General features: G+C 39.5%; 1 protein-coding gene across 1 annotated transcript in view; it reads right to left on the reverse strand.

The window, feature by feature from the left end:
- The window catches only part of plppr2a (phospholipid phosphatase related 2a), a 146,955-nt gene extending 129,753 nt beyond the window's left edge, over positions 1–17,202 (reverse strand). The window contains exons 1-2 of the mRNA XM_074696134.1: positions 17,001–17,202; positions 1,033–1,146 (exon numbers count right to left, since the gene is read on the reverse strand). The gene's annotated coding sequence lies outside the window, so the exon portion shown is untranslated. The remainder of the gene's footprint in view (positions 1–1,032; positions 1,147–17,000) is intronic.
- Between the last annotated feature and the right edge of the window lie 49 nt (positions 17,203–17,251).

A 17,251-nucleotide genomic window follows, 5' to 3' on the forward strand; every position in this document is an offset into this window, starting at 1 on the left:
ACAATGAAATGCACAGAAAAAAGAGTTTGAACAAAAGTCCTTAGTTTCTAAAAATCGGATGGATCAAAGTCAAAACCACAGCCAAAAAACAGCAAACAATCCCAGTGACAGTGGGTTAAATGTTGCATTTCTATAAGGTTACAAACCCTGAACACAAAAGTGAAACACAAAGCCCTTCTCACTGTCAGGTCAACCTGAGCATGCCTGAAGCATTTAATACTTTCGCAAGGTCATGGATTAATATTTTACTGTAAGGAACACAGAGTGTTGAGCAACTGAAAAGGAGTGTGTTTATTCACGTGTAGATAAGCCTCAAAACAATTATTGCAAAATTCAGCTTAACAAGACTATGGCACTGTTAGCATTTGGTCAGAGATAAATGCAGCTGCTACTGGAGGCAAGCTGACTTTCAAAACACAGAGAGCTGTAAACAAAACTGCAATAATCCTATCTAAATATTGACTCGATGGCTATCAGGGGTTTTATGATGCTCACCATGATGCTTCTTTTTACTGTAACATGTAATGAGCTCAACACCTCAGAAAAGCCAGCTATAATACGTGCAAACAGATAAGGGGCTTATGTCTTATCAGGAGGAAGAAAAGTCTGTGCCAAAGCCTTTCTCTGAACACGTGACGCTTTTGAAAAACAACACGCTAGTTGTGTTGTCGGTTATTTTTAGTTGTTTTGTGTGCAAAGAAAACACAACATGTTCTTCACGCTTCATTTACTATGGGTATATCTCAGGCCATCGGTTTTGTGTTGTATGTAGGAGCTGGCTGGAAAGCACTGAGGTAGATATTACACAACATTAGGCAACCTGCTGCTTGTACTTATGCTTGAGTAACATAAGGCTGCCTGTGTTACTGTGGGATTGGGGCTAGGAGGGAGAGGAATGTTTGTTTTTGTTTGAGAGGCTCAGGGCAGGGGGGCCCAGCTCCTAAAGTGTGTATACGCACGGACGTTCATGTATGTCTGTATGTGTGCTGCAGTGTGTGAGGGTGCGTGCACGAGAGGGGAAAGTTTACTCACTGCAAATTACCCTCACTTGCCTCCCGTCTGTTTTTGTTTTCAATTCCACATCCATGGCAAGAATTAGGTCAGCAGTCACATGTGGTGCGTTTCAGCCAGAGGAGCAACGGTGGGCTGGAAAGAGAAAACACAAGAGGCATTTTTAACCTTTTTAAAGAGACATTTTTACGACACACTACCTTAGCTTTAAAAACGTAGAACTTTATTTGCTGCATACAGACTATTTGAGGTCATTTTGCCTCCACCCAAAACACTTCCAAGTGAGCCTCGTAGAAAACGACAGTTGGCCTGGCAATTTCGCTCAGTGTTGACTTTGGAGGGGCTCCAGCCTCGGTGACCTTGTGGAGAGCTACAATCACAGGTGTTACTGATGTTGGTGTGTACGCCGAGCCTCTGAGTGTTTACAGGCAATGGGAGCGGCAGGAATGAGGAAACAAAGAAGAGAAGATGAAGTGTAACAAAGATACCTCACGCCACCTTTATAAAAACAACTTAATATAAGTGAAGAGTCAATGCAAAGAAGTGGACGGCAGGCGTCTGGGTCGTACCACTGACATTTGCATATGAAAGCAAACAGCCGTACCGTCTTGAATGTTGTCTCTCCACTCTGACTACATTCTTTACACCTGTTGGCTGGAAGATTTCAGACTTACGTTCCAGATAACAGCTGACAGATGACTATCAGAGTGTTCTCAGATGAATAATGATTCAATGCATAAATGAATTTTCAGTTAACAATGTCATCAATGTCATCTTTAAAGTGTGATTGGTCCAGACTTAATGAATCCTGTTGATTCACAAAAACTTCAACATTAATGAACTTACAGCAAAAGAGGGATGATTTGTTTACTGAGAAAATTTTTGTTTTATCAGAACTGAGTCTCCTCTCAATGAATGTGGTGAGAGTATAACATATAGCCTCCTTGCTAAGAGCCTGTCAGTCAATTCTGATTGAGTTATGGCGAAGTCCCGCCCCCAAACACAATGAGCCAATCACAGTGCGTGTAGCCATTCTCTTACACTCAGACATTCTCTGCCTGTACATCTACTGAAGTTGGTTTTTGTTCAGTTTCATGAGGTTTTTCTAAGATTGTTATGTTTCAAAATGGTCAAATGCTGTTTACAGGGTACATGCAACTCCAACTCAAGGTCTCCTGGAAGGCTGGGCAATGGGGTGCATTTTTTACATTTTTTTAAGACACATCAACTGAGAAAAGTGTCCTCTTTGAAGAAAGTGAAGTTGACCATAGCATTAACCCAAGGTATATAAAAGTAACAAGTCAACATTATATTTGAGGCAATATATTGTCCCATTGCTGAAAAAAATATAAAAATTTCTTTATCATCTTTTACGTTAGCTAAAGTTAGCTAAAGTTAGCTAAAGTTAGCTATCGTTAGCTGCGTTGTTCATTATGTTTGTTTGTTGAGAGTTTGTGAACAATGCTAATCCTCTATCTCGTTGTCTGAGATGACGATGGCAACAAAATGCAGTTTATCATTTTTACACTGGGCCCTTTAAACTTTAGCTTGTAACTGAAGTTTTTTATCAACCTGATTGATATATCCCTCGACTGCTTATTTTAGACTGTTTTTGTGACTTCTTGATGATATGTTAACCATCCGTCTTCAAAAATTATCAATATCATCCTGTAAAATGTCCCCTACTGTAACACCTGTCATAGCTCCTGTCACTGAATGTTCATTGTTTGTCTTAATAAGGGGAGGGGGGCGTGGCTTAGCTTTGGGTCAATTACTCAAAGCTTTCAGCTGTAAAATCTTCAAAACTAAAATATCCCCACTCTCACAGCATAGGAGTGGGAGGGCAAGAGCTGGACCAGGGGTGGGCAAACTTTTTGATTCGTGGGCCACAATGGGTTCTAACATTTGACAAAGGGGCCGGACCAGGAGCAGATGGATGGAGTGCTTTGGTAACTATCAGGGCATCATTCGTTCATTCCATATCCGTTTTAGAATCCAAAATGGGAAAAAAATTTTGTTTTCAAATCAAAAATCAGAAAACAAGTAACGGTCTATTTTTCGCTGTCTTGATTTTGTTTTGAAATTAAAATTAGAATATGAGAGAATGGAATTATAATGGGATTTTTACTCCGTGTATGGTTCGTTCTTTCGTTTTTCTGTTTCAAAACAAAATCTAAAAAAAACGAAAAAACTGACTTGTTTTTTTTGTTTTTCTGTTTTAAAACCAAAACGGAAAAACAGAATTACAGAATTACAGAAAAACGCTTTTCCTGTCCTGGTTTTAAAAATGAAAAAACAAAAAAATAATAAAAGATTGTGTCAAAATTTTTTGTGTGATATTTTGATATTAAATGCGAACTCTCTGTATAGAAAACATCAGAATTGCAGGGAAAATAAAACACTAACAAGGTTTATTCATTTAATTTTTTCAAGTTCGGCGGGCCGGATTAAAACGTTTAACGGGCCGCATGTGGTCCTCAAGCCGTAGTTTGCCCATGCCTGAGCTAGACCATACTGTAAACATGTTTATATGGTCTAAAGATGGCCTTTTTGAATTTTGAATGGGCGTGTGTGTGTGTGTGTTGTGTGTGTGTGTGTGTGTGTGTGTGTGTGTGTGTGTGTGTGTGTGTGTGTGTGTGTGTGTGTGTGTGTGTGTGTGTGTGTGTTCCTAGTGTATTTGCAGCCAGCATAAAGCAGACACTTGACAGATATTTGCAATTGCGCATCAGCCTATTTCTCAAGACTGAATAATACCACTTAATGCAAACATGCTGATATTACACAAAGAAAATTCTCTTTAAATATTAATCTTTAGTATGTAAATATTGGCTGAATGTCAGTTTGTTGAGCCAGTCAAACTTTTAACTTGTTCCAAACATCCCGCTCTGTTTAATCCCTTCAACAGCTAAAGCAAACTTGTTGCTAACATACTTTTTCAAGTTAGTTTCTGATGTTATCTTGCATCTTATTACACATGACAGTCACAACTTGAACCAAAATAGGTATTAGTCAATCATCCCTTTGTGGGAAGCCACACAGTGTTGAAGCATGCGTGCTGCAAGCAGCTGGTAAAATGTAGGTCAGCTCCTCCCACTTTCTTCAACAGGGTCCCGTCTCTCTCTCTCGCTTCCGCCCAACAAGTTATCGAGCAGTGAAACCTCAAATGAACCCAAGCCCCATCGCCAAGCAGCACAGATATGAGCTGAGACGTAGAGCTTTGGGGTGACAAAGGAAAAGAGCTCCAGGAACTTACACCCAGGGTTTAGATGTGTCTATCCTGACAGAGCTCTTAGGCTTTTTGTGAACACATCACTCCACACACACACACACTGGGCTTCATACTTCACAGGAAATCTCCTCTCCACTCCTGGAATCATGACCATATACAGCAGCCAGTTGGTTCACAAACCAGCAGACTAATCTGCACTCACGTGTTTCTGTTGGCTATGATTCCACCCCCAAGGCTGAGTGAGGAATGCTGTGTCTCTGCTGTGACTCTACTTAAGAGTTATTTATCTGAAGGTCCACTTAGTTTCCTCTGTTAGAAAGTTGTGCCGTGACTATTTGGCTGAGAAGCAAAAACAAGGTTACCATTTAAGGAGACGGACACAAAGGAGGTATTTCATGTCAGAGGTGGAAGGGAGGATGATGGTCTGATTCTTATTTTCTGCTCAGACTGGAATGTGAGCAGGGATTCTGTTTGGGGGCCCCCGGCAGCTGACTGTGCCAGACCGGGTGTGCAACTACAGCCATGAGTCCCCTACTCTGTGCACACACAGTGGAAGCACACGTTCTTCCTATTACATGACTGGCAGATTGTGCAACAACCCCTACGTTTAACACCACAGGGAAGTTAAATAATAGGTCAGTAGCGGCATAGAAATATAACTGGCTGAGTGTAATATCCTGAGGTTCCAATAACAGTAAGTGCCTCAAAGATAAAGACATATAAACTTAGGATGGAAGTGAACCAAAAGCTACAAACCTTTCCCTCATTAAAGAGACAAGCACAGCCCCAGCTCCCTAACTGTTAACATGTTTATAGCTTTCTCTGTTGCATGGTGCTAGGGCTGCAGGACTCTGGCAAAACTGTGAATTCCAAATATTTTTTCCTCAGAACTGAGATCATCAATGATTTTTCACAAAATGTTTTTCACGCTGATGAACTTTGAGAAAACAGCGAAGAACATTCAACCGCTCATTCACAGGGATGGGAACTGATAAGATTTTATTGATAGCAATGCCCTCATCAATTCCACTTATCAGGTCTTGCTGTGGATTTCTGTGTACAAAAAGTAGGCTTTACAGGTTTTCTGTCAACATTTTATTGAGTTTCATATGTAAAATTTATATGAAATTCACCAGTTAGTCTAAATGTCTCTGGACACAAGTACAGGAAAATTAAGTAAAAATCTTTGCACATGGATCCTACATCGCTGGACTTAAATAAATAAAAATAAGTAAAATTGCACATCACGTGACATCAATGTATAGTTTTGTGATATGTTATTGACCTAAGTCTAGTGTCTTCTTTGAGTTGTATAAAGTCAGCCATAACTTTTCTTCTATCTTCCTGTCAGGAAAACATTTACCTGTTAGTATTTTGACATTTGTTGTCAGTATTGTTACAAAGACTAACTGTGACGTGTTGGAATTCTGCTTCAAAACCAAAGTTTTATTTATATATGCAGACGGCTAGCATATCAATGCAATTTCCCATGTGCGTTAGCAACAAGCTAAAGCTAAGTTCTAGCTATTGTTTTTGGGAAACATGTTGAATGTTGCAGTACTTCTGAGGTAAAACTTGATGCGGAAATCCTGAATCAGAGTTTTCTGGGGAAACTGTGATGCATCTGCTAAGCTAAGACAGCGGGATGACAATTTCTCAGCGATGTATCGCACAGCCCTACATGGTACTGTTAACCAATTACATTTGTGCATTCAGAGACTACCTGTGCTCAAAGCCAATGGTTTTTGATGTGAATTTGAGTCCAGCCATGCAGTGATTTCCACTGAAGAGTCATGGCTGTGTTTAATGTAGTGGAACCTTCACCTCAAAACGTCAAAACTAAGCAAGTGTTTTTGTCTTATTTACAGTAAAAAGAAAATGCCTTAAAATCCTTCATTTAACCTCCTAAACCCTAAGTTCCCTTATTTTGGCTACTTTGGGTTCACTCCGCAACAAAAGGCATAAAACAAAAGCACTTATCCCATATAAATAAAGACATATTGCAGACCAGATTAAACTGGAAACTAAACTACAAATGTGGTCAAGTAAAACACGGTATTACTCTGAGCCAGTGACAAAAATCCTAATACTGACACCTCTGAATAAATTGTAACATCAGTGTTCTTTTTATTAAGACATCAGAATGATTCAGATAGACCCTGTAGATGCAGAGATATTCTCTTTTCACTTTCTAGCAGAGACCCAAAAACGAGGCCAGGGCTTAAGAGGCTAAGTTAGGCTCATTTGGCAAGTTGGGAAAAATATCTTATTTCAAGATATTAAAAGTAAAAAAAAACAAAAGTCTGAATGAGTAAAAAAAAAGTCTGCCAGTAGTTTCTTAAATTGAGACATCATCCTCATTTTAAGAAACTAGTCTTGTTATTTTTTTTTATTTCAAATGCAGAATTTCTTTCTCGTTACAAGCAACTGAGACTGTCTCTAATATCTTAAATTATGACACTGTCAGGGACTTTTCGGGTCAACGTGAAATTTTTAAAGTCTCGTAAGACATTTCTTGATGGAAATCAGACAAAAAAACTTGCTTGGTGATGAGTTCTTGTAGTGTAATGGCAAGACATGACTGGTTTTGGGCTTTATCCCTTTTTTAACAGAGATTTCAGGTTCTATGAGCCCGTTAATGATTTTCTAGACTACAGATGATAAAATCCCCCAATGTCCTAACTCTGTGGGATACAGGGCATTTGCATTGTTTCATGCCCTTGACTTGTTTCTTGCAACCCAACTTGACAAAATTAGCATCTGCATTCACTGAAAAGCAGCTCTCATTAGTGTCACAAATTCAATCAAGATTTTAAATCAGATCAGGTGTGAAAAATGAGAATTCTGTGGTTAACATTAATAACAGATACGGTAAAAAGAGTCCACAGTCAAGAGGGGAGATAAATCACCAGAAAAGCTCTGACAGCAAGAGAATCACACTATAATCTGAAAGCGGAGGAGCTTAGCATGCATTCAGCAGCCTGTTGTGCAACCTGTCATTTAAAGAACCTTTTGAATAAGACTGATAGATAAGAAAAGCTCTGTGTTATCCAGGATGGCCTTACATATCATAGTTCTTTAAGAGCTCTGCATATGGAATGAATATGACAGGCTGTCAAGTGGATATACCGAGAGCTAAAGAGACTCAGGTGCTCACGACTCTGTGCTTCATCTTATTCAACACATGCATAAATAACACCATGACCCCAGTTCACTGTGACATACATGTATGTGTTTCACTCACGTTGTTTCTGTCCCTCCTGCACATTGTTGTAAATTACACTAATACACACTTACAGCTCAAGAGTGTGTCACAGTGTAACTGATGCTGCTCCCCACACACAGAGCCACTGAACCTAGTTTCTCATCCAGTTCCATCCAGTTTGTCACAAAGCAGCAAACAGCAGCCCTCAGGTGAGTGAGACTTGAGAAGATCTCGAGAGGACTTGACGAGGAGCCTTTTGTAAGATTATTTAAGGGATTGGGTAACCCAGGGAAAAAGGCCACTTCCGTAAGCAACACAAGGTACACATTAACAGAAGGCAAACTTGACACTCACATCATATTAAATAAAAACTCCAAAACAAGTCACTTCCTAGAAAAAACACAGCTGCACCTCCAAGTTGAAATTATTTAACAGGTATAAAAAGATGCTGACATGTAAAGGGGCTCTGGGTTACAGGAGTTACTTCAGGGTGGGATCCATCTGAGCATCTGGAGGGTGCAGGTGCAAAGACAGAGCCCTGTTGCTGACATGTTTCGCTACTTCTCCTTCCATCAGTGACAATGGCTTCCAGCCACAGACAAAGAACTGGGCGATGAGTCTGGATTCCTCATAGGCCACCATGTGGATCTGGTTTACTGTGCCAGCCAAGCACTCGTCCTTGGACAATGCCGGCCTTGTATCTCAGTCCATGTCTCTGTTGCTCACCATCGTTCTCCATCTCATACTCGTCTTCCCCTCGCCTTCTCTCTTGCTGCCTTTCAGTAAGCCTCCCTCGGTCTAAAGAATTAAGATCTAAAGAAGAAATTTACTAAAGCAACTGGTTATTGTTTAGTATACACATGCAAGGCCAAGGAGCTGAGATGTGTCACTTTTTGTGACATACAACTGTGAGAAAAGAAACTACAGCTCCTCTTTGTCACTTTTTATATTACTTATCCACATGCACTTATGACACCATGCCCTCCTCTGTTACAAAGTTGGAGTAAGCAACGTGAAAAAAGCTTGGAATAACTGTTTTTAATGAGTTACGTAAGAAACAATGTATGGGAAGTGAGTAGATGTAGGATAGAGAAACCCAAAGGTATAACAACACATTTAAAGCTGTGTAATAAAATGACAGTAAGATTTTTTTTTTTTTTTTTCAAAACAGACCTGGCTTATGTTCACTTGGATCTAGTAGAACATAAGGCAAATACAAACAAATGAGTCCCTGCATGAATTCAACCTTCAACCAAAACAAACAGAGAGAAAGAGGGAGGGGGGGCACACACCACAAACATTAATCAGTGGTCACTTCAGTAATCCAGAGTCTAATCTTTTCATCAAAAGCAGAAACTGCAGTTTGAGAAGGAAATATTTGTCCACAAACACCATCCTTTGTTCCCTTCACTTCTGGAAAAAGATACAGCAAATATGCAAGGGCTTGTTTTAACGCCACGTGAGCTGCTGGTTAAGTAGGTCAGTCACTAAGTCAGGAGTGGCAGGGAAGGAGCGCGCAAACACGGGCTAACTCCATTACCTCATACAGTTGATTAGTGTCAACAGTCACATCCATCTGTCTAAAGCCGTCCAGGTTCAAATGACTGGAAGAGAGGCAACAAGGACTCAAACCCTAACCTCCTTTTTGACCCCCAGCCCCCACACACACACACAAACATATCTGCAGGCAATGATCACCAAACTCCAAGTGTATACACACATGCACAAGACCATGCAGGTGCATGCACACAAACACAACGTGTGGTCCAAACACATTGAGTCAGGTCTGTAAGGTCACACCTACAGACCTCAACGCTGAATTAGAGCAAGCAGCCGGCTGACAAAGGGATTACTTCCTGCTTCTTGTTTAAAGTGTCAGAGGACGAACTGAGCAACAACAAAAGAAAAGGAGGGGCCTTCCTGTGCAGTAACTTCATAAACAACCCAACATGAGCGTGTAGACCTCAGACAAAACACGTATACAGGAAGTGTTTCTAACCTCTCAAGTTCAACCAGTACTACAATAAAGATTCATGTCACCAGTGTTCAAAACATACCACCTACTTCCTTCTGCAGTTTTTTTTAAAGGTTTACCAAACGGTTCTGGCAGATTGTCTTCCCTGTCATAATTTTTTTATTAAGATACCAAATAACCTCAACCTGTTTTAGCTTTCAGTCTCCAGTCTAGATAATAGTGTTAAAATCTGTAACCAATGGCTTTATCTTCTTAGGTAAGATATTCAATCATAAATAATTTCCTTATCAGTTATAAACTATTTTTACAGGCAACTCCTTGTTTCCTCATTATGATCCAAGTCTTTTGAAAGAAAACCACCTGTAATTAAGTTTTAATGCCTTCTGGTTGAGATAAAAGTGAAGGCAAAATGTTTGTCGATCTTAAAGTGGAATAATAACTATGTTTATTAACCCTCTTCTGCTTTAGCACCTGCATTATGACTACATTCTGAAGATAAACTAAAGTGGCCTAAAACTGCAGCAGATCAACAATAGCTTGAAAAATCTTATTTAGGAGAAACATTTTGCAGAAATGATGCAAATTATATAAAGAATGTCTAATGAAAACTTAATGTACAACAGTTGTATTTGCAGTAATTACTCTGTTAACATAAACTCTGAAGTAGAAAACAACAGAAAAAGAAAACACGGAAAATCTTGACATTTAAGGCAAAAGTGCGCCAGGCCTATAGGGGCACTAGATTCAACAGTTTTTATCATTAATGAGGCAAAGAAGATTGTAATGAGCTTGTTTACATTGGAAAGCAGTGTACTTAAAGAATCAGTGATTAATGTTTTATTCACGGCAGTTAAGAATGTCTGACCCATAACTGTGGAGGCACACTGGGGATAAGAGAGGAGTAAGAGTGATGGGGGTAAACATTTCCCTCATCTTAGGTGGCCTGAGTGGGGTCCTTTGAGGCTGCTCCAGGCACTAGCACCACATAAATGGCTGTAATGAAGTTTCATAGCTAACAATTGTGTGTTTTCTAAGCCTGACCCGGGCAGTAAGCTAATTTCACCACTCAGCAGGAAGCTGCTCTCAGGGCAGTGTATCTCTTACTCAGGGCTGCTACTACCAGCTTCCAGTTTGGCCACTGTAAGAAAGAACGGCCTTGTAAAAAGACATTCTGTCAGAGCAATTAAGTTTACTCGACCTCTATCATAGTTTATCATTTACGGACCATGAGTAAGTCACTAGATAACATATCATCAACCAGTAAACCTTAATAACACTGACACATTATCGTTGTTTTACTGTCCTTAAAAGTCTGGAGTGTATCTCGGAGTCGAGTGGTTCAAACTGTCAACATCATAAGAAAATAAATCAATCAATCAACTTTTATCAACGTGTAGCACCTTTCATAGAAATCAAAATACAGTTCAAAGTGTTTTACGGTTAGAGACATGGATCCCTTTTCTCAATTTTTTGGAGGAATTACAAATATTTCTAGACGGGAGGAATACTGAACATGACTAACTTAATGTATCTTTCTCTTTTTTTATGTATTCAATTATTTTTTTAATTATTTTAAACTATATATTGCATTGCCTAGTGTGAATTTTTTTTAAAATTACTACTATCATGTTAATTATTGTTTTTTCCTCTTTTTAATTTTTTTTTTTTGTTGTTGTTATTATTGTTTCTACTTTGTAAACACACATCTGTAAAATGATTGTATACCAGTTCCAAGTTGCACATCCTTGAAAGTGACACCTGGGGGTGTGTGGGTGGGTTTGGCATTAATAAGATTTGACTATATATGTATGGCAAATGTTGACAAATTAACAAATGTAATTGTATCAATTTTATACTGACATTTATTCAAATAAAATAAATATTTAAAAATGAAAAAAAAAACATATACATAGAATAACAGCAAAAAATATAAAAAGATTTTGGAGCGGAGACAAATGCAGGTCCATAAAAAAATCATTAAACCAGTTTAAAAGTCTAAATGAAGTTTAAGTGTTACAACTGCAATATGTTTGATAAAATTAGGATAAAAGTTGAATATGAAATAAAAGCACTAAAAATACCAATATGCTTAAATAATAATAAATTTTAGAAAAGAGTTCAAAGTAAATGAGTCAACAAAACATTGTCTTTATGTATTGTTTATTGACTCATCCATACTGTTATATAACTTGCACTAAAGATAAGAGGTGTTGAGGTCTCTATGAGCTCCATTCTTAAAACAAACTGTTGAAGCTAACACAACCAGCTCCATGTGGTCTAAAATTAGGAAAAGCTAATGTAAACTGAAGTACCAATGAAAAACACATTAATAAGGAGACAAAGCATTAGTAACTTCAATGAAATGTCAGAGGGCCTTAAGATATGTGGAGAAAAAGGAAGTTCAGAGGCAGAAGTGGGTTACAAGTGTACATAGCAACAGCAGAGCAGTCAGTTTACATTACAGGCCTCCCTGCTCCTCCCCGCCACTCAACCTTCCTCCACTAATCCAAACACCTGGAGGGGGAGGGAGGGAGGGAGGGAGGGAGGAGGGTGAACAGCAGGCCCCATGTGAGTAGTTGCTCACATGCAGTCAGCTTGCAACGTGTTACTGTAACACCTTTACTCAGGCCAAGGCTGGCAGTTACGTAAAGTGCAGACACACCAAAGCTAGCCGGGCCAAGGGCATGGGGTGGGGTGGCTGGGTTTGCAGGTATGGGAGCAAACTGGGGCAGGCAGGGTTTATAGTATCAGCTGCTGTTTGTTGTTTTGTTGATTATATGCTGAATTAAAGTGGGGCACCATGGGCTTCATCATTGAGAGAGCTCTGCGTTAGCTGACAAAGCAGCATAACATGATAGGAGTTTATGTTCAACAGGTGTGCTGGGAGGTGGTTACAGAGGAGACAAACTACAAAAAACTAGTAAAATTCAAGAGTTCTTCAAATTTTCAACAAGTTTTTAAAAAACAACTATTCACAGGAATGACTTTCTGGGATTGACATAATAGGATCAACAAAGGAGATGAAAAGTAAAGAGATGGCATACTGGCAGCATTTCCAGAAAATTAAAATGACATTTCAAAAACCCTATGACTGGAACTTCATCTTTTTATCATGATACTGCAGAGGACAGATAACAGAACAGAGAATGTGATTCTCTGTCTTTGTCGGTCTCCAACAACTTAGATTTAATAAACACACGCCGTTTTGTGTCTGACTCTGAGAAAGTAGCCACTAAAGCACAAGAGTTGGTTGAGAGGCTTCCTAGATTTGATTTAAAGTTCAACCACGTCCTCATATTACCCAGTTTTCCAAGAAGCCCTCCCTCCTTCCAACAACCCCCCCTCTGGAACTCGTGGCAAATGTTTTTTCAGTTCTTAAGCAACTCCTTCACCGACCGCTCCTTATTAATAGCAACTACAGCCTGAGCAGTTGTGACATGTTTACATTGAGCTTGAGAAAAATGTGACACAGACATGAGTTACAGCGAAGGAGGAGGAGTGCCATCTGGACATAAAGCAGTAAATAAAAAAAACTGCGTCAAGACAAATGTGGACTAAAAGAGGAGTTTGTTGAAATCTAGAAAGTCACTTTTGTTTGGTTTGTTTTTAAGAGATACTGGGCTATCCATGAGTACTTATAGGGGAAATAACTGTGAGTGAAGCAACAGGCAGAATCTGTGAAATGGGTGGGTTCCTGGTTGGAAAAACGGGGGAAAAAGCTCGGCTCAAGGCAAGAGAGGGAGTGAGGGAGTGAGAGGGAGTCGAAGGAGAGCACGTGAAGGCAGGGAGTGTGTTGTCTGAGAGCCATGTGCTGGGGCCAGGCGTGTAAGTGACTGGAGCTGTTTACGTCACTGGATGACTCACTCTGGAGGAGGCTGGAGCACCACACATCTCCATTCACATCCACACACACATAAATCCTTCCATAAAGGTAATTTGTGCAAGGAGACAACTGGCTAAAATTAGACACACAGGCACACTCAGTTAAAGGCTTGCAAATCAATGGAAACAAACATGCACAGTGATCAGACGAGCCAGGAAAGTGAAGGAAAAACAGTCGCTCGGTCGTCTTTGTTGAAGCTACAAAGGAAGCAGAAAACACAGCTCAAACCTGGACCTGTTTAACCTGTGTGCTTTAATATAAGAGCTGGGAAATTAAACAAGCTGGATAGAGAGATGGTGAAGTTGATTTTTGCACAACAGTCAGTTTTCATCTGGCTACTTCTTAAGAAGAAGAGGAATTCTTTAAGTTAAAAAAAAATGAGGGTTTAAGGTGATTACTCACAGCACTGCTTTAAAAAGACAAAATACTGCCTTAAATATCATCCATAAGCCATGTGCCAAATTTTAATCAATGATTCATTGGGTTTCTTGAGGCTTCCGTCATTACTATGATCATAGGACATCAATATCTTACAGTTAGCACTGCCTCTAACTCCCAATCTAACAGCTTGTGCTGCCTTCAGTAACTGAGATCCTTTTTGCACATGGAGCTCTGACTTCCAACCATGCATGCACGTAGAGGTTTGCTGTGTCTGCAGCCAGGTCACTTTCCACAAGTACCTAGCGCTCATGTCAGAGTACAGCATGGGGTCAACCAGGCTTTACACTTTTTAAGGAGGTAAAAATTGGGTTTCTGCATAGGTATAGGGCTACACAAACCTAGGGTGAATGTTGCACCGTTAATTTGTCTCAGAAGTCAGAATTCAATCTGAAAGCAGTAACTCTTAGGTCTGGGATGATATGCTACACTTGGGATTTGATTCTTTTGTAATTTTTGGGTTGCCGATTCAATTTAAAGTGCGATTCTTCAATATTTATGATTTTTAAAATTCTTAGTGAAAACGTTAAATGATGTTAACAGACTATATCAGGAGCCATATTTTCCCGTAAAATGCACATCGCATGAGTCAGACAGAAATATTTCACCCTCTGCTGGAGAAAAGTGGTAACTTTTTTCCAATGTAGTTTATCACCAAAAGCTGAAATGACGACGAGTTTGAGAAAAAAAAAAAAAAAAAGTTTTTTTGACGATATGGATATCGTCAAACACAAAATCCCGATATGCCAATTTTCGTTTTTTCACCCACCCCTAGTAACACTAGTCCTTTTTTCTTTGTTTTGCATTAAAAATAGTATAAATAATGCTAGTGTAGAAAGAAATTTTCCTTGTTTTCACAAGACTTCAAAAAAAACATTTTTTTTTAATAAAACTTTTTCTACAATTTTTGGTTTGTACCAAAATTTTTAAGACCAGTTAAAAATTACACAAATTTGCCATCTTTACCCCTTGGAGCAACCTTCTACACTAGCCTTCTGGGAATACTCAAATTAAGTGTGCCAAAAACAATTTTCATAGTGAATAAGAACGCTGGAGCTCCTCATTACAGAGTCCTTTTCTGAAACCTTCATTTCTATTTTTGAGGGGTTTTGGGTTTTTGTTTCCAGGTTTTTCCAGGAAGGGTGTGGTCTTAAACTTTTGATCTGCTGATGAACAACTTATTGTTGTTGTTCGCAATAAATTGATTTATAAAATTAATGCAAATTGTTTTTGTTTTTTTCCCTCCTGTTTCTGCTTTTTGCATTTTGAAACTCCACTTAGATTCTTAAGATCTAACAGTGAAAAATGTAAATTCTTGCAATTATTCAACAGGTCTTAACATTTTGATCAGTGTGTGTACAACTAGCTTTAATAGTTAATGACTCCAGTAATGGCAAGAAAAAGATTAACTACCAACATCCTATTTGTTTTAAGAGTAAAGGGTACATGGGCAGTTAAACATCTTTGCATGAGTTTAAACATGCAGCAATCCAAGTACAGTGTGCAGTGTGTCGATTCATGAGGAGTCAAATTTAGCTCTGTATTTGTATGTATGAGTGCATGAGCATATGGCTCAGACAATCTGCACCCTGCCAAGAATATCTTGTGGGTGCGTGAGTGCCAACAGGCACGACTGTCACTCACAGTGATTCAATGTTTGTACATATGGAGTGAATGTTTTGCTATGTGTGTGTATGGGGTCAGTAAGTAAGAGAGCTATTTTAGACACACACACCCCGGCTTCCTTTTCTGAGAATGGGGAAGAAAGTTTATCAACAGTGTGCACTGCCTCCCATGTGTTAACACCTATACAGAAACCCACTTATAACTCAACTTCCTGAACACGCAAGAAATACCAAACACAAGTAACACATGCCTCCTTTGCTCTGGCTCCAACCTGTAAAAATCAGCTGAATGGATTTCTTTCCTACAGCGGAGTGCGGGACACCCAGGTGAAACAAGGTTAACAGATGTCTGTCATCAGCTTTACAAGCTCAACCCAAGCACAGATCAGAGTAAACTGTTGCTTAACATTTTCATAGCTTCCACACCCTCACATGTGCATACAATTGCAGAGGTTATGAAACAGCCGGAGCAAAAACAGGTTTTCTAAAGGGCAATTGCTTTGTTCTCATATGCTGAACTTAATCCGAGTTATAAGTACAAATTAAGGATAATTAGCCCTAAGGGTAAAGTGTGCTTACAGGAACTGATGTCAACAAGCAATGCAGATGTTTTAGATGAGAAACTATATTTATGAGGGAGGATGATCAACAGATCAGATGTTTGCGACACAATAAAAATGCCAGCAGTCTTGTATGTACACAACAAACACTCTTGGGTCAACAGAGGTGACAGTGATCACTTTTATTGATGACTAAAGTCCATATATCACTAATCTTCATTAGAGACCTGCTTCAACTATTTCCTGAATGAATCCAGATAAGACTTCCAATCACTCATCAGGCCTGCACTGCACTGCACAACAGGAAGACACATACCAGTTAGTATCTGACAGAGCTAAGAGCTGAGTATTGATACATCATGTTGCTTCTGTGAAGACATGCAACACACACTAACACACACACAGCCAAGCTCAAGGCCGGACATCATCACAGGCATGCATAATACATGAGAAATATCTGAGGGGTAGTGTCCTGTTTCTCCTCCAGAACTGCTGACCGCTGCATCCCCCTCTTACACACATCCCCTGTGTGTGTGTAAGAGGAGTCATCTAATGAATGCAAAAGCAGTATGTTTCTGCTGAGAGTGCGTCTTTGGTAGCCAAGTGCACAGAGTGGGTCTGGCCTTACAGAAACTGCACTGTACTGATTATCTGATCAGGTGAGCAGCTGGTCTGCTCCTTCAATGTGTTAAAATACTCTGTAAAAATAAACTCCATGCAAGGGGAAACACTATTTCAAGTTAAGTTGAATGAAAGGTTGAAGACAGGATCTTCATGTGTTGTATTATTAAAATATTCACATAAAAACACATCAACTGAGTTTAAGAAAGCGGTGAAACATACGCTGTTACTGCTACCTGGTGGTGTCCCTGTTCCAGTACAGCTTCATATTGTTTGACTCACAAAAGTCTTACATTGTAGCTCTCTGGTGACATCTTGTGACAGTATTTATTACAAGAAATGCAAACCCTCAATGAAACCACTGTTTAAAATAAAACTTCACCTAACTTTTCTAGTAACAGCCAGCTAGCATCTAGCAAGCACGTAGGCCGCACTTTGCACACCTTGTCTTACCTGTATGCCCCTCTATTGTGTCACCTCTCGGATTAAACTCCGTCAATGTTGCAGCACAGTTGTGCAACAAGGTTCTTTCAGTCGAATGTCGGCGCTATTGACGCTTTTTTGTTTGTTTTGTTTGTTTTAAACGAAATGTTGTAAAAAGTTTTGAGGAGGAACGAGGTCGTGCTGCACCCCCACGCGACTACAAGGGTTTGGTGACGTCACGTGAGGAAGTTGATAAAAAAAAATGAGGGGAAGGAAATACA

This window comes from Halichoeres trimaculatus, unplaced genomic scaffold, assembly GCF_033239565.1.
Source record: "Halichoeres trimaculatus isolate MK-OKI-2021-1 unplaced genomic scaffold, fHalTri1.1 fHalTri1_scaffold_20, whole genome shotgun sequence".
Lineage (NCBI taxonomy): Eukaryota > Metazoa > Chordata > Actinopteri > Labriformes > Labridae > Halichoeres > Halichoeres trimaculatus.